We start from the raw sequence: 26,838 nt of genomic DNA, 5'->3' as shown, positions 1-26,838 counted from the left end.
GCCTGAAACATTTTCTTCACAGTGCAGCCACTAAAAGGTTAAAGGCAATTCACAGCTCCTGGTGACAGTTTTCCTTCAGCAGATAGTGCCTATCAAGATGGTCTTTCTTTCTCCTGTTACACCCTGAGAGCAGGAAACGGGGCAGCATTTATATTGCAACACAGCCCTCTTCACTCCTCAGTATTAAGATTATTACCAGCACAATGATATTTTAATGAACACTTTTAAACATGGAGCTAATGAACATTTAAAGGAAAAGATACTCGTGCAACACAAACCACAATAAAATGCAATGTCCTGTAGAAACACTGAGTATTCAAAAGCTTTTCAGGATTTGACCTTAATGGAACACAAGAGCAATCCTGGGTACAGCTCACATTTATATGCAGAGTATACTGCAGGCCAAAATAAGGGCTTCTGCTAAAGTTAATTGTAATTTTCTGGTGAGGGAGGATCGAATGTTCAGGCCTGAAGTTATTAACATCTATTCTGATGGAAATAGGGACATTTGGATACACTTTGTCAAATCAAAAAGAGTGCTTTCTGCTTCAGATATGTTGCCCCAGAGGTGATGTACCACCATTTGAAAATCTGCACTTCCAAATCAGGCGTGCCAGGATGGGAGTGTATTGATCGGTCAGGAACTTTTGCTTGTATCTAATAATGCTGGAGAACAGGCAGAGAAGATTTTCAGTCCACATTAGCTGGAATGTGCACATGCCTGGAAATGGAGCTGTTACTTGTAAATACTTCCTACAGAACGGATTTTTTTAAATTTTCTGAAAGGAGAAGTACACCCTGCTAGAAAAAGCAGTTTTCTCTCTGTACATGCCATAGTCCTTGAGGGTGTGACTGTAGGTATACAAACAAAGCTGTATGTAATCTCTCTAAGGGAATTTTATAGACAACATCTGTTAAAGAGAAAAGTATATTTGTTTCATAAGCACTGCAGCATTTAGTAATATCACTTTCTTGCACCAACACATACGCTTTAAATAGAGTGATATCTGTGGATTTTTCAGTTGTAATTTGTTTTAGCTCCTGTAAAATAAGGGCTGCAGACAAAGAGCTGTGCTACACTGTGATACAGTCACAGTATTCACAATCCAGCACTGTATGCACGTATTGGAGTGAGCAACAATTTCCTTCCTGTACGAGCATTTTAATTTATGGAAACATACTGTTTTGTGTAAAGAAGGTAGTAGATAATTAACAGTATTCATTTAATCTAATTATAGGCCTCTGAGGCAAAAAGCTGACACTTTTCATTGTGGTATATTCAGAGAAGTTAATTGAAACAACATTGCAGCCACAAGGCATAACATGCCCATCATATATTTGATACTAATTCTTTTCTCAAAAATGGGATGAATCTGATGCTAGAGATAAGGATTACTGTTACTCACTCGAGTAAGGAAAGTCTGGGGAACCTCATTATGCAATTCTGAGTGCACTGCAATATCTCTATAATTCCAGAGCTAACCACAGACAACTTAATTTGCCAAATTGCAAGATGGTTTTGTAATGTACACAAGTATCTATTACAAATTAAGAAAAGATTGAACACATTTTTAGCTGGGACGTAGGTCAAAATTTGAAGACAGACCTGCCTGAAGAAGCAATGGGTCAATGTATAAACTCTTAGCTCTGTTTAATCTTTAGGAGGTACCAAGTAGTAACAGCAGCCTTACCCCTAAGAGTTGTTATTAGGAATGTAATTTGTGGTTTTAAGCTATCAGTATGACAAACAGATACATAGACAGCAAATCAACACTTGCAGCTCCCAAATATATATACATATGAAACTATGTCAGACCATGTGCAGTTTCAGAGTAATTTTTCCTATCACCTGATACACACCAACAACTCAATCTTCTGGCAGCAGTGCTACTTTCATTCTCAAAAGGAAAGTAAAGCAGCTCAGCTCTGCAAAGCTTGCCTTCAGCTAACAGAGAATGTGACAGACCAAACATGCTGGTTGTGGGGAAGCATTTGTCATTTATATTAGAAAAATTGGATTTTCTTATAAATGGCAGATGCTTGCAAGCTGAATCACCACGCTAGGGGCAATTTTCAGTGTTTCCCCCTGCTTTGCCACTGGAGGAGTGTAACTGGTGTCTATGCAGCTCCAGCAGTACCAGGGGGCAGGACCCCCTCCCTGGCTCCTGCTCAGTGACCTCCACCTCTGCTCTGCCCGTGGGCAGCAGAAGCCACCCAGCAAAAACACTCTCCAGGTGGTGTTCCTAGCTGGTGGGAGATAAAATTGCCAAGGCAGTGCTGCTCACCCTTGTGATGAAGCAAGCCTAATTACTGTGGGGACGGTACCAGCCCTCTTAGATGACAAACACCCACAGCGAAAAGGCCACTGAGCCGAACGTGGGGCTTTGCTTTGCTCTGCCAGTGAGAGACATTGCTGGCAGCCCTACCTATAATTTCAAAATTAATTTCAAATGTATTTTGCAGAGATACTTTTTACTGTGGTTAAAAGAGCAGCATATTGTACTTTAGGCACTTGAATGTTTGTTAATAAAATCAGAGAGAGGAAGTCTGAAAAATAAACAGATAATGACATTCGGTCACCTTAACTCTGGGGCTCTGACTCAAGAGATCCAGAATATTTGATAAAGAAGATCTCTAACAAGAAAAAAGAAAGTGTGGCCATTGATGCTAGTCATACCTGATTCCTATTCCTATACCATTAGAGATAAAATCACAATTAGCACTGATGTCTGACTTAAAAAATCAGCCTCTTCTCAGAGTTCAGTCTGCACTCACACTCTTTGTCTCCCTTGATGCTCTCAAGTAACTTTCCTTCTGCCTGGTTCCTGCCTTCTCCTCCTCCTTTGTGCTGTTTTCAGGTAACTCCCAGCTCTTTCTCTTCCACACTTTATACATCTCTCCACTCCCTGGCTCCTGCTTTCTTACACACTTCATACTCTATTTTCATCTCCTAGTTTCCTTTCCTTCATCTGTATGTTATTTTCTTTTCGTTCATCTGCACCCTCTTATTTTTTCTTAATTATTTCATCTGGTGTCTTATTTCTATCTCTGTTATGCTTATTAACCTCCTTACCCAATATACCATACCCTTTCTCGTTTCCTAGCAGAATCTCTTTGTGTAGATATGTATAATCTTCTTTTTTTTCCCCCTAGCCATGCAGAACTGCTTCCACAACTGATTTCTGTCCATGATGCCTTAGGAGAATTCCTAGCATTAGTCAGTAATAGTTCTCTCCCTGGAATCTACTGCCTTCATCTCCTTCTTCTTTGCTTTGTGTTCACTCCCATCCTCTGCTGGTGCCAGGCCTCCTCCCAGACTCTTCCATCTTTGTGACCCATCCTTCTTTTCTCTCTGCCTCAGCAGCAGCAGGAGAAAAGCACACAGAAGGGACACCCAGGTCTCAGAGGCAGTGATCTCTTGGGGAAGGAGGAGGGGAAGCTGCAGAGGAATCCTGTGTGGTCCCCACTGCCTCAGGCACAGACCATACCTGGCTGCTCCCCGAAAAAGCAGCTCATGGTGCCTGCAGGCCATGCAGCCAAGGAACACACAGCAGGATCCATCAGCACGGGATGGTCTTTGGAAAATTTAGCTGCCAAATGTGAACAATTCTTAACTGATCATGCACAAACTGAAATTTTATGGAGTCTTATAACTTATGGAGTCTTATAACTTTTTTGCATTTGGATGCACATCTGTGAAACCACAGCGATGGTGCTGCCAAATTCCAAGTTGCTGCTTAAAAGGTACATGGGTGAAACTAGACCAGTGATGGTGTTCCATTTCAAATTCCTACTGTAATGGGGATACCGACACTTCTGAATGAAGCAACCAGATGATTATTTTTTAATATGGGCAAAATATTTTTTTAACCTTGTTCTTGAGAATTACTACAGTGGTTTAGCTAGCAACTGCCAAAAATTAAACCTGAGGCAGATGCTTGGCTTGGAGAATACCAGCCCAAACAGTGACAAGCAACTGAAAACAAGGTGTTATTATGAAACACTGGACAAGGTTAAACAGAGCAGTTCCATGACTTTGGCCTAAACGTGGAAGACTTTTAAGTGACCTGTAATGAATTTTGTACTAAAAACTATGTTGAAATAAGCAGAATATAGTCAGATTTCACATTTTTGGGTGAAGATATTTCCTCTGAAAATAAAAGTTAAAGGAAAACAAATCCAGAGTGCTCTGATGTGAAGAGGGACAGGGAGGAGTGTGCTCGATTGAGACTGGGAGCACAGGGACTGAGTGCTGGACCAGTTTCTTTGGCAACAAAAACCTGAAAGATCTATAGAAGTGCAGAAATAAATGATCCAAAAGTATTCTGTGAAGATGAAACTTTACGGAGACAGCAGAGGGAAGGGGGGAAAGGAATTGCTTCCGGTGGGAGAATCAAAGCAACAGAAAGGGAAGTCCAAATATTTAGTTAGCTTTGGGGTTCTTAAATGCCCTGACTCTGCTCTGCAAGTGCTGATGGATTAAACCCACAGAGCAGAGCAGCTACCCTTGTTCCCACACCCTCGTTAGTGCAGTTTACCATCACAAGCCCCAGGGAGAGCACAACCCAACAGCCCCCAGAAGTGCTCCACGTGTCTCAGAGTTGGCTGTTTGCCTTCCTACACCAAACTGAACACTGAGGCAGCTCAGGAACTGTTCCAGATGTTGAAACCTCCGTTTCATGGCAGCAGCGATGGCTGTTGGAGCGGCCGGCAGGGCAGCTGAGGGCATTACCTGTGTCAGTCATCTGACTGACACGCTCTGCTGCCTCCCTGCCAGAGCCTTCCAGAGCAGGTTCACAGCCAGAGTTACAGCAATTACCACCCAGTGCTATTTGGCACTGAAAATTGTCATCCCATTTCTCTGCTGTGGATGGAATTAAGAGAGTCACAGAAACTTTCTAATATCCAATGAAATGTCTGTTGATTTGCAAGTACAAACATTTTTTTTTGCCTATAAAATTAATACTTCTAAATACTTTTAGCAGATTTAGTGTGTTGTCTGTCACTTGACTGTATGTTTACCCAAAAGATATGTTCTAGTTCGAAAAGAATTAATTCAGGAAGCCCCGTGGCCTTTGTTTTGCAGGAGGTCAGAGGAGGTGAAAATGGTGGCCCCCCCAGCCATTTCATCTCTATCAGTCTGTTTGTCCAGGATTTTAACAGCAGAGCTACACTAGTGGTGTAAACTTTCTGTGCAGTTAAAATATTCTGAAATGTCTTCCATAGCCCATGTTTGAAGAAGTTTGGTTGCATTTAAGCAAAATGCTTCATGTTAATGGCCATGGTTATACAAATCATGGTCAAAATGGTGACCTGTGATAACACTGGAGAACAGTATGAAATTAATTTTAAAAATATCATAAACAGAAAGTTCAAAATTCTTGCTAGGTGCTGTTGCTTGGCATACAAGTTCTTTTGCTTTTCTTAAATGTGTATGTGGTGTTTAACATATTTAGATTTCTTTTGGGGTTTAATATTAAGCCTGAGCTGGCAGTGCTTAGTTCTGGGACCACTGCAACACTTACACAACATACCTTACTCTTAAAGGTATTTTATGCTCAGCACCTTCTTCCATCTTATACAGTTTCACCTTTTTTTTTTTTTTTAAGGAGATAAAAATGAGGTTTAAGGATAGCAGAAAAATTGGCCTGACAACACGATCTAATGAACCACAAAGCAGCTTTCAAAGAGAAAAAGTAGCAGGAAGTTCTTTCATACCGGGTATTAAAAATAGCCTGCACCAAGTCCTGGAATGCACACGGCAGTTATGTAATGATTTTTCAGTGACATGCATTAGGAAATATTCTCAGTACATGTTTTTCCTTCCTAACACCCAGTTTACTTTTCTGAAGTTTGGAAATTCCTCATATGGATGCTTCTAAGAAGTCTAAAATTATAACGTTCATTTGAATAACCTATCAATTAGCAAGCCACATAATGACAACATCTAATGGTACAATTGAAGTATTTGAATTTAATATACCATTTTCATAATGGTATAATATGAAACACACGATGGAATCCAGTTTCTTTCCCCCCCCCACAAGTTAGACTTGGTTTATTTCTGACAATGTAATGATTTTACACTGGAGACACTAAAAGAGAGAAATCAGTTTGGGTACACATAGTAAATATTGAGAACAGCATCTCCCTTGGAGTACTGAGAAGTCTCCCAAATGTTTCAAAAAGGTTTATATGGAATTGGGTACCCTTTATAAATGGAAGGACTGAGGGGAGCCAGAACAGCTATATCTAGTTCATGCTATACTGAGGAAACTAAATGGTAAATTATTTTGAAGAATGTCTTCCTCAGACTTTTCCTCAGAGGTTTCCCAGAGGTCTAGGCTCTGGATCTTTGCACTATAATTTGAGAAGGTAATAAAGGAGTTGGAAACTTTTGGATTTTCAGTCCTACTGATTTCTTGGATTACTTAATGTCCAGAACACATCTGCAACATCCTCTGCCTACAGCAAGTGTATCACACAAGGAAGGCAGATTACCTTGCTGTTTGCCCAGAACCTTTTCTGCCTTGTCTGTTAAAAACCACAGGCCCTCCCACAACCTTTAGACTTCCATGGCCACCATGAATAAAAATTTTCATTTTTACTTCAAAGACAGCAAAATTCCCTGATGTGAAGACACACACACCTCTCCCACCTGTGTCACACACAGTGTCAGTATTTCCTAGGTTACCACATATCAAGATGTATCAGAAGCACAATTACAGCCATTTTTCATTATCCAGTCAAGTCAGTCATGGAGAGTGATAGCAAATATTATGGCAGGTGAAATTCTGCCCACATTTTGGCTCCTACTAAGAAGTTTTTCCCAATTCATGTAGTGGATAATAAATACCAGGAGATCCTAAATGGTCAAATATGACCATGGTAAAGCAATGGAGTCTTTTTTTAAGATGAGTAGAACTCTAATCTAAGTGTTGGGTCTGGCTTTCCTGAGATGTTTTAAAATATTTTCAAAACTAAAAATGCTTTTTTGTGCAGCAAGTGAAGCTCCATGCTGTTCTTTTTGAGAATACAGAAAAACCTGATCAAAGTACAATCAGATAAAACATCTGATTTATTTTCTCTTCTTACTGTTCTGCAGAAAGACAGAATTAAAAAAATCCATATCTGACATGTGAACAAACTGTACCATATCCAAAATATTTCATTTTGGAAGGATACATAAAAAAGTAAAAATAGGAGAACAAGTTAGCATCCTGTAGGGAACCTATCTGTTTGATAAAATATTTAGAAATATCTCACTTGGCTGTCTGAAATAAAATGAAATGGGGCATACTGAATTCATGCAAAAAATTTATTTCAGAAGAAGAGATAAGGAAATGAGCACCAGAGCTGAGATAAAAGTTAGCTTTTCAAAAAGACAAACATAATTTTAGAAGATCAAAGTGTCTTTAGGGCCATAAAATGAAAGAAAACCCGGTTATTAACACATTCATTTGCTTCTAGATGCTGTTATACAAATATATTTCTGGGAATCCAGTGCCTAAAAAGTAATTTGTGAATAAGTCAATACTTATTTTTCTACACTGATACATAGGCAAGGCTCGAGCTGTTTATGAGGGGAGGAACACAGTTTCATGCATAGTATTCAAAAGTGCTCCGAGTTACAGGAAGACTCATCATTCAGCCTGATTAGTTTACAGGAACTGAAGCAAACAACATTCTGTGTTTTCTTACATATTTTATGACTATTTTCATATAAGCAAAAATCAGACTTTGTCCTTTCTGAGGAAACGACATTTTAGAGCAAGGAGAGAATTACAGAGTCTTCTTTCATTTAACTCTTCTGACAGCTTTGCTTCACTCAGTCACTTGTGAATATTTCTGAGTTTTATTTGATATATTCATTTTTCCTATGAGATTTGCTGTCACTGAATGCGATATTCAAGGTCAACACTGCAAATGTGATTGTAAATGAAAGCCTTTATTTTGGCTGAATTTAAAACCTTGAGTCTTTTCTGTCCCTAAACAAACATGGGAAATCTCTTTTGCACATTCAGGGGAAAAAATTTCCTTCTTTTCCCAAAATTTGCTCTTACTTTGTTTGCAATTTTCCTTTTTTCCATAAATCTTTATTCTCTTGGTTAAAGTTGCTGATGTATCTAAATTAACAAGTCCTATTATATTCATAAATGGAGCAAACTTGAGCTCACCTCTGAAACCCAAAGCAAAGCTCTGCCACACCACATTTTCATCTGCTTTCCAGAAAGGCAGGGATTATCCTGTAGCACTGAAGGCTCTGCTTTCATGGTAGGAAGGAATTCTGGATTTTACACTGTTTGCTGGCTATGCACAACAGAAGAATAGACAATACCATCTGAGCTTGGGACAATTAACAGGATGTCTTTAGAATATTTTTATTACGTTAATCTTTTCTTTTGCTTGAGCCAGCATTCCCCTTGAGAGGAAGAGAAATGATGCTGAGACAACTTACTATTGCAAATTAATTGTATGGTCCATTTCCCAAGCATTTAATTTGGCCACAGCAACCTGTTCAACTCAAATGAGTTGTCAGAAAGTGACATAAAAGAGAGGCCAAGTTCTTTAGAGGTGGCCAGTAATTTTAAAGGATGAAGGGAAATGGCTGGCACTATTGCTTTTATCCAAGTAAAGCCTCTTCTAAACAGGGTTAAGGGAAAATCAAGTGATTTGGCCTCACCAAAATTCACGCTACTTGAGACTTTTTGAAATGTTGATTGAAGGTGAACTACAGAGTGGAACAGAAGACTGAGGAAAGACTTCATATGGCAAAAGCATATAAAATATGTAGAAAAAAGTGTAACATTTCTTACTTCTCATAACAGATAAGTCTGAAATTAGCAATATAAATTTGGGATAGGAATTGAGATAGGTGCATCTGCTCAAGCCTACATGCAAGGCAGCTCTCCCTACCTGCACAAGTACAGGTATATCTGTTGTGAAGAGGCCAGTACATCAGACCTCTTGCTTCCAAGTCAACAAGGTCTGATTTTGATCTTTTACAGCATGGCTTGTTTATTCTTTTTTAGTTCTGGCATTCTAGAAAATATTTCCTTGTGTGTAGCCCTTGTCTGCATCTACTGTTGGTATGTGGACCTCTGTGATCCAGCAATCCTGGATCCTTAACCCATGACCTCCAGCTTTCTCAGACTGCTGCCTCAGTGCTTCTCTCACAGCTGTATGGATTTTAGCTTTTCAAAGTCCAGTTTGATTCATTCTCTCAACACAGGAACTTATCTTCAGGACAAATATTTTTGGAACCACAAAGGTATAATTTTATAGTTAAAGACATCACATTTTTCTGGGAAAACATAAAGGCAATTGGTAATGGATTAGATATAATTTGACATTTGATCAGACTCTCGAGGACTCTCTCCCTGAGTAAATTCTTTTCCACTAGAAATGTTTATTGTTCAGGAAGCAACACTTAAAATTTTCTCTGCCATGAAAAAATTCTGAAGAACCTTATAGAAGGTGGTGTATGACCTTAAAGAAGACCTCCATCAGCCTGGTTAGTAATCATAATGATGTATCCTTCTTCCATGAAGCAGGCAGGAGTAACCAAATACTTCTGATAGGGAATTACTCTTTGAGATTAAGACATAGACATTTTAGTTATAGGGAGGAGAAGACTAATAAACATGAACACAAATTTGGAATAGATTAAATACTTGTTCTGGTGCATTTTCAAGATAATTAGTTCCCATTTTGTTTGCATGTCCTAGCGATGACTTATTTTCCGATAATTACTTTTCATGATTTTAGATTTCACAGAAGTATGATTCACAGAAGTGCAGGGACTCCTTTTACTAAAATGACCTTGAAGAACAGATCTGTTTCATTCTGTGCTTAATCTCTTCCTTTCCTGACTCCTCTTACCACTTTCAAGAAGCCAGAACCATCAGCTACGTTCCCTCTGCAGGCTCCGGGCTCCTGCCAGCTCGACTGCCCTGCAGATGGTGGCCAGAAGCAAAGCTCTTTGCAGGGTTTGGGCACAAGCTTGTTCTAAATGTTACTCAAAAATCCTAATCAGAGTCTTGGTACCAGATATCCATTCATTTATTAAGAACAAACACAGCAGACAACTAATGCTGCACTTTTTCTGTTATTCAAACCTGCTGCTAACAATGAAGAAGATGATGTCATTCCCTGGATGTGACAAAGGACTAATATTATATGCAGTAAAAACAATGAGTCAACAGTTTCTATGCCCTTGAGGTCAAAGCATTCAGCAGTTTTGAAAGTAGACTGTTCTTTTTTTGTGCACAGAGCTTGTAGTTGTATATTAATACAAAACGTGTGAAATCAAGACATTGATTTAAAATGATAATTAAAAAAAAACACAATTTTTTTTAGTTTCAAAGAGAATGTTTCAAACTAAAAACCCAATTCAATTACCTTACAACATAAACTAATTGATAATTTTTTTTCCCCCAGATATGTTAAATATAACATTGCAAAACACTTCTCTTTTTTAGGTCAAACCCACATTATCTATGTTATCATTTGTATGATCCTGAGAGGCACTCTGCAGTTCCCAGTAACAGAAGCATGAACTGTATTAATGCGTAAGTAAATAATATGAAATTTTCTGGAGATATTTTGTAATGACCTGAAAGATATGAAAGACCTTTAACATGAAAATGTGTTTTGACAGATAACTGAAAGCAAGCTGTGTAACAACCAAAGTTTCCCAGATTTTCTGGAATACACGAGGCATTGACCAAATCCTGGCCACCTCTAACCACAGCTGCATCTAGCTCAGGGTAGTGCACCAAGTGTTGTGTTCATGCAGATCTTTCCTTCAGCAACTCTGAAACCATTATGAGCATTATTATCCTCCTCATACAGGCAGTGAATCCAAAGCACAGAGAAGTGACAGCTCAAGGTCATTTAAAAGTCAGGAGATTTTGGAAAAGAACCCAGATTTCTCAATCCCTGTCCAGCACTCTGCCCACTGGGCTCCATTGCCTCACTGAGCATTGGCCTGATACAGCTCCTTTTCGAAACTAGACAGAATTTAACAGCTTTGAGGAGTTTTCAGTTCACCATATTGTTGTCTATAATAGTTTTATTTTGTGAAAAAATAGACTTGCCTAATTAGATCAGGTTCACGTGCAGGGGAATCCCAGGCCAGCTGCAGTCTCCATTCCTGTTGTCCTACAAATTTAGAGACAGGGGAGCAAACTGGATTATATCTAGATGGGCTTCTATGCAGGGAGAACTATAATTTTGCCTGCATTGACGCTATCTATCTGTGTTTTGGGGGGATGGAACTAGGGAATTGGATTTTGGGGCTATCTCAAACCATGACAGCCTTAGTGTGGAATAAATAATATTCATCATCCTGACAATTAACTGAAATGAAATCTTAGACTCTGAATCCCAAGGAATTTCTTCTGGCATGCTGACAAAGTGCTGGACAAAGTCTTCTCAGTTTATGCTGACCACTTTAGTGTGTCACCTAAAATAACTGCAGTGGGTTCAGGCATAGCTTGTGCAGAAGATCCCAGGACCAAGTGATTACTTACCCAAACATGGAGAGCACATCTGGCAGCCTGGCTGGGCAGCATCCTGACAACTTTATTGAAAAAGTAAATGCAAGAGGCATGGCTCAGGCTGATCTGTTAACTCTCATGTCTTATGATGCTTAAGAAACTCTTACCTTTTAGACATTTAAATTAAATATTTAAGACCTAAAGACATCCCAGGTGTTTTTGGGGTTCTGTCATATGGCTGAAGTGAGACCAGGAAGCTCCTGAGTTCCCCAACAGCCACAAGGACTCCAGGACTCCACATGGCTCCTCAGAAGTAAAAGAACTCAGTGCATTTTAGTGATGAGGACTTGTTAGAGCATTTCAATTGCAACACAGACATTTCCACCAAAAATTACTCATAAACTCAAACAAAATCAGACAGATCTGAGACAAGACAAAATAAAGAGACTAAAGTAACTTACAGAATTTTCTCTGGGATATCTCAAGCTAATTACAAATCCTATGGTGTGCAGAGCCTGGTATTTTCATTTCCACAGACCTGATTTCGATGTCACGTGAGGGATGATGAAATACATTTCCCATGTGAAAAAGACAGACATTAGTCTCCTTTTGAAGCTGTGAGATATTTTTGCAGGCAACATTTCTTACTGTCTAATGAAAGCCAACACCAGAATGTACTGCAGGAAGATTCACATATGCTGCAGCCATGTAGGTGTGCTGTTCAACTCCAGTCACTCACACAAATACAAATATAATTATATTAAAGTTATTACTGGTTTATGTAATATGTAGATTTATGAACTACAAACAAAAATAGAGGCTTATATCCTAGTGTATTCCAAGAAGGCATCTTCACCTGACCTTTGTTTTTAAAGCCCTAATCCCAGCAACCAAATGTGAAAACTTTCTTAACATTAAGCACTTTTAGTACGATTGAAGCTGTTTCCTTGTTAAACAGGATATTAGAAGTTTAAACTAAGGACAGATATTCCTGTTCAGGAAAATAGTAAAGATCATACTTAAAATTAAACATGTCTTAATATTATCTTGTAAATCAAAGCTTACCTAAGCAGGTTACATTTCCAAAAGAATATTATAATGAGACTGCCATAATGCAAAGGCATATTATGAGGCATCAGCAACATTATTATTTAAAATTTTTGTGCATATGAGGTCTGACAAAACTATACTTTTGTTCAGTGTTAAGACTGCCAGCACAAAAATATCAGATCAGTAGCATTTATAAATTTATAAAGACAAATGTATTCTTAATGTTAAATAATATAGATAGAAAACAATAAAAAGTTTTTCATGAAATCATGAAGCAAGTCATTGGGCTTTGGGCTATTTTATGTATATGTTAATCACATCCCCATTAGAACTGTCAGTAGGTCAGTCCTTTATTATATGTTGCAGTGTCTTTTTAGAACTTCATTCATAACTATCATTTCAACAAACCAATTTATACAGTATAGCATTGAATTATTGATCTGCAACAGTATTACAAGCATGGATATAGATTTAGCTGTGGTCCAGGCCAGGGTTGGAGCCAGTCTGTTCCTGAATTGCAAGATTGGGTTGGGAATGTTGGATGGAGGATATCCTAATGTTAGACAAGCAGCTAAATGGGTATGGTGAGTGGCCTTTCTCAGTGAGCTGAAGAAATAGGGCAATATTTTAGTTGGGATAATTTATTTTCTTGCAGAAAATCTGCCCTATCAGTTAGATGGAATTATTACCCACTCACAGCATTCTTCACAGCTAGAATGGTATTACTCATTCTCCTTAACAGAAACCTAGCACTGTGGTTTCGGTGACACATTGAAAACTTATTTTGATCTTTCTTGTGCTTTCAGATGGCAATGTATTGTCTCCTTCTTGATCTCAGAATAATGTCCGTACTGAAAAAAATAAAATTAAAGTGAATAAAAGTTGATGTGGATTTCCTTGTAAATGCTGGTTATGGGCCTCCCACAATGAATCAGGTTTTTTCTCCTGAAAGTCTCCTATGTACTTGTTAGGAAATTGTCTGTATTACTGCAAATGCTGTATTATGGATGAGAATAAAATATTGCCCTTTAAACAGGAGTGGATGTTATCACTTCAAATGTGCTTATATGTGTTTCCTGTGCTTAGATATAGCCCAGCAATAACAATACCACAATTACCAGAATGTATAATCTATAATGTGGCCCTGTGTAAATCAACACACAGCTGAAGGCGTCGCACACATCCTGCAGGATACCACTGCCACTCTGAATTGTTTCCGGTTAACGCTGTGCATCTGCAGGATGATTTCGGAGCCCTGCTCAGGCTGACTCCGAACTTAGAATACTGGAAGTTACCTCCTTCCAGTAAGATCTAGGTATAGACACTGAGCTGAAGCATGTTTTGTTCATGATTGCCTAAATGGGAAACCAGAAAACCAGATTTAGAGGAAAAACAGGTTTTGATATTTTAAAAATATTTACGGGATTTCCAGGAAGGGTGCAAAAATCATTATAAATATTGCAAGGGAAAGTGTTTTGGATCTCAATTCAGTTGTTAAGTTACTAAAATAATGCATACCTGAGGTTTACATAAAGCAGAGACTTAAATGTATGATCTCAGATGCTCTGTCATTCCCTTCAGAATAGAGCATAATTTCTTCTCTATGTAAAATATCTGAAAAATAAATATTTTTGAAATCAATTTTACAAAGTCAAACTAAAAATGAAGTCCAAACTAAACCAGAAATATGTCATTTTCATTGCAAGACACACTGCAGCCATACATTCAGAACAATCTTACAGGAATACTCTGACAATGTCTCGGTTGTGATTCAGTTAGTCCAAACTAACTGGATAGACTCAGAAATTAAATCTAGTTGACCTGTTCAGTGACTTTTTATTTTTAGTTAGTTCTCTAATTCTGACTTTTCCAAACAGATGTTAAAAGCAATACAAAGTTTTAAAATACTGTAAAGCACTTTAAGATAAAATTTATAGATCTGATCCTTAAAAAAAAAAAAAAAAAAAAAGAAGTGTCAGTTGTGTTATTTGACAACTTTTAGAACTGGACTAAATAAGAACTGGACTCTAACTCTCATTCTGCATTATAACTGGGGGACAAACCATCTTTCCTGAGTATATGTAATTTCTACTGAGTCTCTTACAACCCACCAGAATTTCAGTATGTTTTAAAATAATAATATAGCAATATGCAGAAACATATTATGCAAACACTGTTATTCTTCTTGTTCTGATACAGGTCTACCATGCCAAAGAGAGATTCTAGCTGGAAGAAACAATCGGTGCAGTGTTTGTCTGAAAGGTATTTTAAATTATCCCTTTTTCTTCCTGCTTTTGGTACAAAATAATGTGATGAATAAACAACTTAATTTATCCATTGGAGAAGCTCACAGAGGGTATATCTTGTATTAACATGCATACCTGTATTGCAGAGGTCACTGAGGGGAGCAGGGCAGGTGTGCAAGAAGCAACCACGGCCTTGTGGCCAAGGGTAGCTGAAGAACTAACACACACATTCAGGGAGAAATGACCAAGGCCTTCTGCACTTCAGCTCTTCAGGGACATACAGGCCTGCTATAAAACAGTGCAGTCATTCAGACCCATTCAAACAAATTTTTCCTGTAAGTTTTATTGCCTTTTCTGTATTGGGTGGTACATTTCACATCTTATGTTCCCTGTTATTGCCTTTTACTTTTTCTAGTCTGATCTTGTATTGAAAGATGCTCATAAACTTGATCACTTGTGCTGAACACAGTTTGGGATGGCTGCCTTTTTAACTATGATTGAAGGAAAAATACTACTGAATTTACCTGTATACATTAACCCAGCTGCTCTCATAGCAGGGCCCTCTGTAAGCACTTCATACCCCTTTGGAATTAAGTCAACTGTACATTATCATAAGACAGGGAGTTTGGCTATCCCTTGCTGTAGAAAAACTTGGAAAATTAGGGTTTGATGTGCCACAGCCACACCAGGGTAAGTGCATGGAAGCTGAAGTTGCAGACGAACTATTCTGCTTGTCAGGATTTGGGCTGACTCCTGGGGTATTGCTGAAGTGATCTACATATGTATAGGGCACATCCATGGGGCACAGCATGGATAACCCTGCCTGAACACACACAGCTCTTCATCAGTCTGTCTGCTTAACCCTGAGCTGTCTTTTCATTTTTGTACATGATCTGGGATGGACACAGGTCTGTGGGTGCTGCTCCCACTCAGCAGGCAGACACACAAGGGGTTTAAAACAAAAACTTGCAAACCTGTGATACTATGCTTATGAAAAAAATTATTAATTCTTTAAAGGTGCAGATACTTTAGTTAGTTGCAAAAAGCAGGTAGAATTAGCAAATTATATTTGTCTTATTTATTGCTAACTTCTTAGCTGTGGCACCACCTTGTGGACGGTACTACACGGAGTGAGAACAAATGGCAACGAAAACAACTAAAACAGGCATTGTGGAAAAACAAGTACAGTCACACATGATTTGCTAAAGCAGAGCAAAATAACAAAATAAATTATTTCTAAAAATCCACTTATGAAATAAAATGTATAATAAATACTGTCATCAGGGTACTCAGTTGTCTTTGCAGCTTTTACCAACTCTTCTGCACACCAGCCAAGAAAAGTGGCAGCCTTCAAAACTAATTTTGTTCCTTCTCAATTGACTAATCAGCAGCATCTGAACCCCAGTTCTGTTGTTGCTGTATAAGCAGACATGACTTTTGCAACTATCCCAAGCAACGAGATCTGCAAAGTCAGAATCATAATGCTGAACACATGGAGAAAACCCCAGGTCCTGCTCCATAAATGTAAACTCAACAGTGAGATTGGTGTCTAAGCTAAGCCAAAAGAAAAATAATCTCTGACAAAGATAAACTGGTGGGTCTTTCAAATGCTCACTGAAATACAAACCAAACAAAAATAAATTTAAATTCCAGTCTGTTGGTCATTAGATTCCCAGAACCTTTCACAGTTGAGGTAACAGGGTGTTCCTGTTATGAACACTCTATCTGCTGTACCTCTAAAAAGATGAAACAACTTATGCTACTAAGTTTTTTTCCCTTGGGATATTCATACAGTAAATATTACAGTTATTTTACTTTTTGTACTCAGTAATAGCCTACTATAAGTGCACTGTTAGGAAAAAATACAGGGCTTTCAAACTCTTAGTGATTATTCTTATAGATTGGCTGTTGTTTTCAATTTAATTTAATTATTTATTTCTGAAAAAACAAGGCATTGGCTACTCCTTATTCACACTGAGTGCAGAGATTCTCTTTCTCCTTAGACATCATCAGTGTAATTCTATTCCCCATTGCAATCAGATGCATCGTGCAGACTTATTAATGGCCTTAGATGTATCTGGATGGAAGTTTTCATCCAGAAAATTGCAGGAGCAGTTACTGTAAACACAGGGTGAGTGACACAGAAGAGACTGAACCGAGTCTATTCTTATATTGAACTCAGTTTATAAAAGTATCTTATTTCTTATTTTTTTGAGCACATGTAAATGTTATTTTTGTGCCCATCACATTCAACTGATTTGCTTTTAGGAAAGAAGCTAATAAGCTGTGAGGCAAAAATAGCTTTATATCACCATAATGGTATTTTCTCCAGAGACTTGGAACTCCCTTGAATATTTTAATTATCTCTTTCCTAAAAGTCAACAGAGTAGCATGGCACTATATTAAAATAATTTTCTTTGGGTTTCTGCAAGAACTGATTTCTTGCTGAATTAGCATATCAACCAGGAAACCAATTTCCCCAGCATCAGTGACCTTATGTCACTTTATGTATTACAGAAGTGAGAGAAGCGGTTTTGGAGGGCTGCAACAGTTAAAAATTATTCCCTATAAACCCACTTATTGAACTGACACATGCAGGAGGCAAACCCCTGAAATTATGTTGCTAATCTACATGGTTTAGAGGCAGATTTCTGCATTTTCAAATGTTGCACCCACTGACACAGAACCGTGGTGGGTATTAATAGAAGATGGGATGGAACAGGCAGAAATTTGGTCAGGCTGGAGAAAATCTTGTGAGGGAGAGAATGAGTGAAAAAGCAGCCAGAACCCCCAGGGTAAGACCACGGGGTACACAGCCCTTGTGTGGGGGAACAGAGGGGGCTCCTACCACAGGGAGAAGTGGAGAAAGGGATCAAACCTTACACATGAAAGTTTCAGGGGGTCCTTTAACAAGAGGAGAATTTTGAGGTGACATTCAGAAAGTCTGCAAAAAGGGATGGATAAACCTGGCCTCCTCAAGCCCAAATGCAGAACCAATCTGGTCTACAGAAAAACAAAGTGCACAAGTCTCTAGCTATCAAAAGACAAGGTAATATTATTATGTTATTTAATACTTTTTTTTCGGGGAATGAAAGTTGCATAAGCTTCTATGCTTATTAGACATTAGATTTAATTTCCCTGAGAAATGGGTGACTTGGAGCTAAGTCAGGCTTTGATAGATGAAATAGGTTATACATTTATAAAAGGAAAACAGTACAAGTAGGAACTGCTGCTAGAGGTGTCAATTTAAAGTAATACTGTCCCCACCAAACCCCCAGTCCCACGCAGAGACTATAGAGGAGCCTGAATCAGAGGAGATATGCTGTAAAAGCATTAAGTCAGGGAAAAGTGGTGGCAGAAGACAGCAACTTATGACTAAGTGTATTTGACCTTCATGTGTTATTTTTGTCTGAAGTCTTAATTTTGTGGTTTTGGGATGGGCTCATCCGTAGCAAAATTTGACATCTAATAATTATCAGAGGTGCTATTTATACATTTATGTCTTGGTCTGTCAGTCTCAATGTGACTCCATGTATTGATAAAGAAACAGGTTATTTACTTACTGTTTCACTTGCTGAAGTGCAACCCCAAAATCAAATCAAATGCTTTATAATCTATTTATCTCCCAATTCCTTGTGCAACATTTCTCATTTTCTTGTTTTCCAGTGTGCTTTCCTTTTTATTCTTAGAGGCAACATGAAAGACAAAGAGTTTTCAAAAGGAGGAGGATCTGGGAATTCTCAAAACTGCAAGTTAGTTTGTTGGCATTTTCATGATGAAAAACCACAGGTGAATCTTCTTACATTATCTTTGCCTTTCCACATAAATCTTGTTGTTTTAAAACTATTAAAGTCTTTTTTGAATTTAATCTTTGTTCTTATTCTGAAGGTGCTGTAAGAATAGTTACAAACTAAGTGCCATAGAATATGCAATGCAATACATATTTTGATTTTACCTTGCTCAAATTATGATATTCTCAACTCCTTGAGACATAGTATGAGCTTATTACTGAATATGTCAAAATACATTTTAATTTATTAATATCAGTACTAGTAAGGAAAGAAATTGTGGAACAAATCAACAAATAAATTCTGCACCATAAAGCTCCAAATATTAATTTCTAGAGTAAAGTATGTGATAAGATTTTACAGAGCAAGATTAAACTAAAATATGCGTGCTCAGATAGAGAGAGGTTGTTACCATCTGCAGTCCAGCTGAAGTGAGAGAACATTATGGGTATTCAGTGTCATTAAGACCCAAGTCATGTCTATATTTGTATTTTTAAGTGAAATATCACTCTGATGAGACATTCAAAATACTTAGCAGCTCTCATTATGCCTTTTCTGGGCCTCAGCCATCTGGATGGATTTCTAGGGTCACAGCCTTTGCTCTCTTTAGGATTCCTAAATAATTGAGTTCCAGCTAAAATGCTGACAAGACATAACCAAACTGCTTCAAATATTCACAGTCTGGAAGCACCTCTGGAGATCATCCAGTCCAAACCAGTCCAACACAAAGCAGAATCACCCAGAGCAGGCTGCTCAGGAGCTCGCCCAGTTGGGTTTTGAGTATCTTCAAGGACATCAACTTCAAAACCCCTTAAGGCAGCCACATGACAGGTGCTCCTCTTAATCATCTTCATGGCCCTTTCCTGCCCTCACTCCAGTATGTCCATGTCCTTCCTCTTGTGGGGAGCCCAGAGCTGGGCACAGCACTTCCACTGAGGTCTCACCAGTGCTGAGTAAAGGAGAATAATCACCTCCTTTGATCTCCTGGCAGTACTTTTCCTAAAGCAGTCTCGGATGCTGTGGGCCCTCTTTTCCAAGACATATATGTTTACAGATATAACAGAATTTTAAGGACATGACAAGTTTTATATTTCCAGGGTCTGCTATCTATCAGGGCAATACAAACTATATTACTCTGCTAATACATGCTTTTATGTCAGTATCAGGGATTGTATTTATGTTCTCATTACATGCTTTTCCTAAATAACTGGCCCATTAAAACCAGTTGTTTGGGATGACTACATAGTGCCTTGTAAAAACATCTGTGCACAGATTGCTAAAGGTAACACTGAAAACTAAGTGCAGATCAGGGCATCTTCGTAGGAATGAAGGCATCCTGGAAAACTGCAATTCTACAGAATAGGAATTCTCAATTTCATCATGTTGTTAGTGTTAGGATCTAAAGATAGCAGATTAATTACTATTATGTTTAACTCATAGATAACCTTTTGTAGCAGTAACATCCAGCTCATAAACTTCCACAGTTTCCAAAGGCGCTCCACACTATATCAGAAGCCAAAAATCCAGTTCTCCCTAATGTATTCCTGAGAACCTTCCACTTCCTCTGCAGCTGCCACAGTGTAACTGTGGACAATCCACTTACATATTGACGATACACAAATTTTCTGTGGAGAAAAGTCCATAGATTTTCCAGTGGGTCCTCAGGCAGCCTAAAGAAATGAGACTTCTATTAGATTTGTTGTTTGTCTTGGCACGGAAGAGAGCAACCTTGTTCTTGAAAAATCTACATTTAGTTCCCCATCTATAAACAATTTTCATCAGTTCTTCCATCTGCAGTATAAGTCTTTGTTTGGCAAACAATTGCAGTGTTTCTTGTTATACATGTCAAATTGTTTCTGTTCTGCATGAGCTATGATGACTTAAAAGACGAAAGTTTCATGTGGTGGAAGGAGTTTGTTCCCTCTGAATCCAGTAGTGCCTTTATTGCCCTGGTTGGCTCATTATTTCTTTGCATTTCTCATAGTCTGTGGCTGCAGAAAACAGGAACAATTAGGTGAAGCAAAACTCCTTGCCATTAGTGACATACCAGTACACGAGCCAATACACAGTCTAGCTAACGTCCTTTCACCTTCTGGAACAGTTTAAAGCAGGATGCAAAATATTCTTCCAAAAATATACAAAGTAATTTCCATCCATTTTCCTATAAAGCTATGCCAAAACCCTGGGAAAGCCTTTTGACTCCAGCCTACATGCTCAAAAGAAAACTTAGGAGACTGGCAAAAACCCACAATATAATTAGGACAATGCTGGGACTCAGATTAACATTATGAAAAGCAAACACCTTTCATACCACTCCCAGTTCTCACATATCCGTGCTGAAGTGACATTAAAATTCAGATGCAAGGAAGCAGAGTAGCTCTTCCCAAAACAACACTAGATTGGCCCAGGTGGCCACAACCTGCACGATTTTTCATAGACTGACTTTCCAAACTGCCTCATAGCTGCCTCTTGGTCTCAGAGATGTTGAATATCTTTCTCAGCTTTTTCCAATGCAGACCAGATGTTCTATTGTGATAATTCTCTCATGGGCCTTTTCCATTTTGACTCTCCATCAGCTAGGGATCCAAAGAGACATTACTTGAAAAACAGGAACCATAAAAGAGCCAGGAACTTATAAATTAAAACATAAACATTAATTTGTTTTCCAAAATACAGATGTCTTTTGTCAGTTCAAGCCTTGATCTCTCCACCAGTTAAAGGCAGCAGTTGTTCTGTGGAAGCATGCACTGGAAATTAGCCAACGGGCATTAACTTTTGGTTCTGATAGAACTGAGGAAAATTTGAAACAGAAACACAGAATTAAAAGTTGTGATAGTAATTACTGTCTGATAACATTTTAAAATGCTCATGACGTTAATACCAGAAGAAGTGTCTCACCATAAGGAACTGTAAATTACTGAAGCTTTTGGACAAGACTCGGAAGAGTCTGGAGTTGTCTTTGATGATGGCAGAGGCCTTTCCTTCTCCTTACCTCACTGATCTGTTAAGGCTCAAGGACAGGGATCCATCCCTGGGGAAGTGGATCCTATGCTGGTGACCAGTGCAATGGGATTACAGCAATGTGGCACCACCACAGCTCCAGAGGAAGGGACTGGGCTGGAAGAGGAAGGGACACAAAGCAGACACAGCTTTAAAAGAACACTTTCATACATTACAAACACAAGTGCTCAAGGTTCAACTGCATATATTTTGTAATTACATAACACATCAAGCCTTGTTTTCAAAAGGCCACTGAAAATTCATCTTTTTTAATGCTAAATCACTTGATATATCAGTATTATTACTATATCTTTTAACATTTTTATATCGATAAAAATTTAATATGAGAATATTTAAAATAGCAGAAAGGCTAGAGGCAACAAAAGAAAACACCTTGAAAATGTGCATAACAAGGAGATAAGGATTAAAAGTTACTTTCTTTTTTTAATATGACCTACTTGTGCACTAATTTTTTATCTTTAAAAAGTAGCAATTCACAAGTCACACCTCTTCATTCCCTTTCAAATCAATTTTATACACCTACACAATTCTTCTGACAGTGGATTACTGCAGGTGTACACTTAAATTTGGAGTTTCCAGTCCTGCTGTATTTTCTTGATAAAATCTATTAGTACAAGAGATTCATATTACTCTGCAACTTTCAGCAATTAACTCCTCTCTTTATGATACACTGCAACTGAACATTTTATCCTACATATTAGCTGTACAACAGATTACTCTTCATGATGTGATCAGTCTCCTCTTCATATAGGCATATACAAACGACTATAATTTTTAATACAATCCACTATAAAAAGTATCACTGAATGTTTGCCCTTGTCTTATAATCCTCCAGAGACTTCTGCTTTTACCAACACTGGCTTTTTCTAGAGCTTTCTGCTCAGAATAAGGCAATTGTTTGTCCTTTATACCAAAGCTTGTCCTGTCTCTGTACTACAAGGAACTCACTTGGTGGAGCAGGGATTCTGAGCAATCATTATTCCCTCACTGGAATAAATCCTTGCTTTCCAACACCATTTTATTACAAGCTTTACATATTCATTTTCTTTTCCCAGGCTACAGCTTCTCCTCTAGATTTCACACCATACTAATACCTGTCTGTACTCCTATAGTTGAATTGTTTGTGCTTCATTATTTAAGTGCAGGGAATTCTAAGTAGCTGTTCCCACTTCATATGCTCTTCCCTTGAGGGGTGAACTACCCTCTGCTGTTCCCTGTCTCTCAAGGAAGAAACAACTTCCATGGAAAGGAGACGCAAAACTCCTTTCATGGCTACACACTAAAAAAGATTTTGATTTTGACTGTGCATGCTGGTCCCAGCAGAATTTGCTATGAGGTAAAATTTTAGTCCTCCATATTGCAGAAGTTCTAATATTCTCTTCCCTAAGGAGCAGACTGAGGTAAAAGCTGGGAATACGCATTTTTCTCAAAGGTTTCGCCCTAGCTCACACAATTCCTCAAAGATGTCCTTCACCAAAAATGTAGAATTCTATTCCAAAAGAGGCTTTGGATTGCTATGAGAAACAAAAACAGTCAGTCAGGAACTCCTCAGCATCCACAGACGTTTCTGTAAATTTTTAATAATATGTTGGTAATATGCATTCATAATTTTATCTGTTAATTTATTAGGAACACTGACTAACAGTGACTAAGTAGTGACTTTTTTTGATCTATATATGTTAAAAAAGAGTTGTCTTTATAAAATTTCCAGACTATTGAAGGATGAAAATCTAAGTATTTCGATTCAATATGAAGTAAACAGTTATTTTAAACTTGAAGTCTAACGTGGCAGATGTGCATTCACTTCTACAGATAATTTTAAGTAATAAAATTCAGACTATTATTTCCTGGCTTTGTCATGTCCAGATCACAAACTTTTGTCTCTTTTTTGACCTCCATGCTTAGTCAGACATCCTTTTGTAGGAATAGCAACCTCTGTTCTCCTCCCAACAAAGGGCTGGTACAGCACCCTATTCACACACCTTAATCCTTTTTACTCTCCTCATCCCTTCCAAGTAAGCCACTCCAACCAACATTCTCTGGGTACATTGCCTTCACAGAAGAAGTGGTTGCATTTTCAGCTGGAGGTGTTTCAGCAGGGAGGCACTTCTCCCAACTCTTCCCTAGATGTCGCTACAATTTCTGGCTACTTCATTACAGCCCTAATTACTAAATGGAAAACTATCATATAGGTTCCTGTTTTCTTCATATAGAAGAAACAGAAAACTGTATCTTCAGAGTGACAAAAAGATGTTTAATGTCATACTGAAACTTGAAAACAGCTTTTAACACAGGCTTGTTTTCACACTCTTTTTACTTCCCTAACACTCTGCCTACCAAGTACGTTGGCTCATTGAGTCTGGAGCTGCTTGACCTTTTCCATTACTTTGTGCTGGAACAAACTATCTCCTCAAGGATATTTCCAAGGTTTCCAGATTCAGCTTTCATTCATGCTTTGCTATTTTCTTCTCTCTCCACAAGTTTTTTCAAAGAATGCCTTTCTGCCTTTATATGATTTTGCTACCCAAAGACTCATTTATGCTACACAAATAATATAGGACACAATTCTCTGAGTTCAAGGCAGGATTCAGGCTTGTTAGTGTTTTAGCTGAATCATACTGAGTTCTGGGGACAATATCCTTGTTTCCATCCCTATTTTTCACCTCTCTGTAATTCATGGTTTGTTCCTGTGGAAATAGCCTTCAAAAAGCATATGCTGATTTCTACTTGTGAGTGAAGTTTCCATATTGTCCAGAAATATGAAGACTCTCCAGTTTATTGCAAAGACCACCAAAATATCTTCAGATTTCCTAAGTATTTTGAATCTGTTGTGCTGAAGTAGTCATTGATTGGTTGTCCACAAGATGGGGCTTCTACAACAGAGATCTTTGTATCCAAATTTAAGATTCGGATGTAAAAGCTATGAATGGCATCACAGTTGACAAGAACACATTTTCAAATTTTGGCACAGGAATGGTCCTCACAAAAGGAACTGCACTCCTCATTTCTTGTGTAAAAACGATAATCCCTCAGGAAATCAAAACAGCAGCAAGTGATTTTATCTTGTCCTAACCCTTGCACTGTACTGGTATAAGTCAGAGGCAATATGCACATTACAATCAGCCCGTGGCTGGCACAGATTCTGTGTGGTCACCTACACCTACACGAGGTTTTGTGGAACTGTACACAGACCAAAACACCAAATGAAGTGCATGTGGCTTTGAGATGTTTTCTAAGTCAATATATAGCCTAACAGTTGAATTTCTAAAACAGTGTGCAACTCCTCTGTTAAGATGATAACACTCCCAAATGAAAGTTAGAGAAAGTAGCTCCACAGAGTGTGTAATTTCTATAAACTTCCTATAAACTGAAAGAGGGAACAGTTTGCTGTTAACTAACTGTAGGCATGCCCTTCAAAATAAATTAAAAGAAAAATATTCTTAGACACAAAAATTTTGAAACATTAAAAAAATAGCAATAGACTTACATTACCTTCAGCTGTCTTGTTTCACTGTGTGGGAAGTGTTTGTTTAAACAGTATGTTTAAAAAAAGGCCTCTTTCCTCTTTTGTCATGTAAGTAAACAATCAAGATTTTAATGTCTTATAGGAATCTCCCAACCAAAACCAGGACAGACTAAGAGACTGTACAATTACCTTCTTGTATTCCTTGTCATAGTATTAGAGACATCAGGCAGACTTAATTTATGATCATTCCTGTTTTCTGCATGATGTAGTTGTTTTCTAGAATTTTTTGCAGGAAAGACAGTATTCCATCAAACCACAGAAGTGTTTGGGCATGCAAAAGCAAACACTGGTACAAATTTCCAGCCAGTCCCTCCCAGAGGAGGCTGTACCCACACAGACTAATGAAAAAATAAAACTGAATTTTAAGAAGAAGAAACATTTCTGGCCAGAAGGTAAAGCTGATTTCCCAGAGGCAGTCATTCACAATCACCTAATACTTTTAGTACAAAATCTTCAATGGTTCCTTCTCACATTCCTTCTGTTCGGTCTCCAGTAACTTGTCTGCTGCAATTCAGCTGCCTAAGCTGTCACAGACCAGACTTTCAACAGGAAGTATAAAACAGCACCCTTCAGAATAATCATCTGGAGAAGCATAAAATAAGAAAATCTGAGTAGGCAGGAATTACACAGAGAATGATAGGGAGTGGCAGGCTCTCCAAACTGCAGTCAATGATGTATTATGAAAAAGGAAGGACACTAAGTTTGATAAATGGCCTTTTTGCACACACTAAATAATACTCTCTTTACTCAATGCTGAGGTTTTAACTGGAATACTCTGTCCAGCTTGGGATGCCACACTTACTGGAAAAGTGGACCAAAGAAAGAGTCTGCAGGACTCTTGAAACATATGGGAGATTTACAAATCATGATCCATAAGGAAAGACTGAAACAAAGCACCATAACAGTCTTCAGGGATTTAAAATTTCTGTAACAATACCAACAGGACACATAATGAAGAGTTTGACTTGTAGCAAGCTTACATATGAGGAGAAAATGTGAAACTGGAAGGGATTAGAACACAGTACCTGTAGCCATCATTCAGTATCCAAACAGTTTCAACGGTTTTCTGTCAAGGAATGATGAAGATGTAGATGATCTTGGGCTGGACAGAGTTGTCTGCCAGAGGGTCACACTCCATAGGTTCTCATGAATCCTTCCATGCATCATTTGATCACTCTGTTATTGCAGAAGATCTATAGCAGCCACTTACAGATAGAAAACAGATTTTAGGCTACAGGAAAAATGGTGAAAATCAGAGAAACAGGAAGACTTAGGAGAAGGTGAACAAGAGGTGTTTTAAGTTGTGCAGCAGAATATATATTCAACTTGGACAAGGGATAAATTCTCCAATTCTGCTTCAAAGAGATACAAGAATTTTGGGTACTACCTTACTGTTGCAGCAACCTGAAGGCCTTGTGAGGAATAAACATTCTCAAAGATAAATGTCAAATTTGGATGAAACAGTATCATGTTCAACTTCATACCTCTCAGCAGTTGAGGTAATTCTGGCTTTTAGACCTGCTACTTCAAATATCTATCTTTTACCACTCCTTGGGCAGAATATCCCTGAAGCTGCAGTGGCAGTACCTGATGACTAAGAAACTGGCCACTGGTGAACTCTGGCTAGGGCTTGCTCCTTGCAGGTTCAGGAAATACTTACACACAGCAAAAAGTGAAGACAGACCAACACTTCAAATAAAATTTAA

The 26,838-nt window shown here is 38.2% G+C and overlaps 1 long non-coding RNA gene across 7 annotated transcripts; it reads right to left on the bottom strand.

The window, feature by feature from the left end:
- Window positions 1–11,323: 11,323 nt before the first annotated feature.
- Window positions 11,324–26,278, bottom strand: LOC135419131 (uncharacterized). Of its 7 annotated transcripts, none has more exons than XR_010432834.1 (4): window positions 26,158–26,278; window positions 14,933–21,702; window positions 14,070–14,165; window positions 11,324–13,402 (listed from the first exon to the last, which is right to left on the bottom strand). It is a non-coding gene; the product is annotated as an uncharacterized LOC135419131 (long non-coding RNA). The 7 variants fall into 7 exon arrangements; XR_010432833.1 differs by lacking the exon at window positions 11,324–13,402 and adding an exon at window positions 13,798–13,906; XR_010432835.1 differs by lacking the exon at window positions 11,324–13,402 and having other exon boundaries at window positions 13,864–14,165; window positions 14,933–20,255; window positions 20,334–21,702.
- Between the last annotated feature and the right edge of the window lie 560 nt (window positions 26,279–26,838).

Source organism: Pseudopipra pipra, chromosome 9 (genome assembly GCF_036250125.1).
Source record: "Pseudopipra pipra isolate bDixPip1 chromosome 9, bDixPip1.hap1, whole genome shotgun sequence".
In the NCBI taxonomy this organism is placed as follows: domain Eukaryota; kingdom Metazoa; phylum Chordata; class Aves; order Passeriformes; family Pipridae; genus Pseudopipra; species Pseudopipra pipra.
This window is presented reverse-complemented; position numbering and strand designations above follow the sequence as displayed.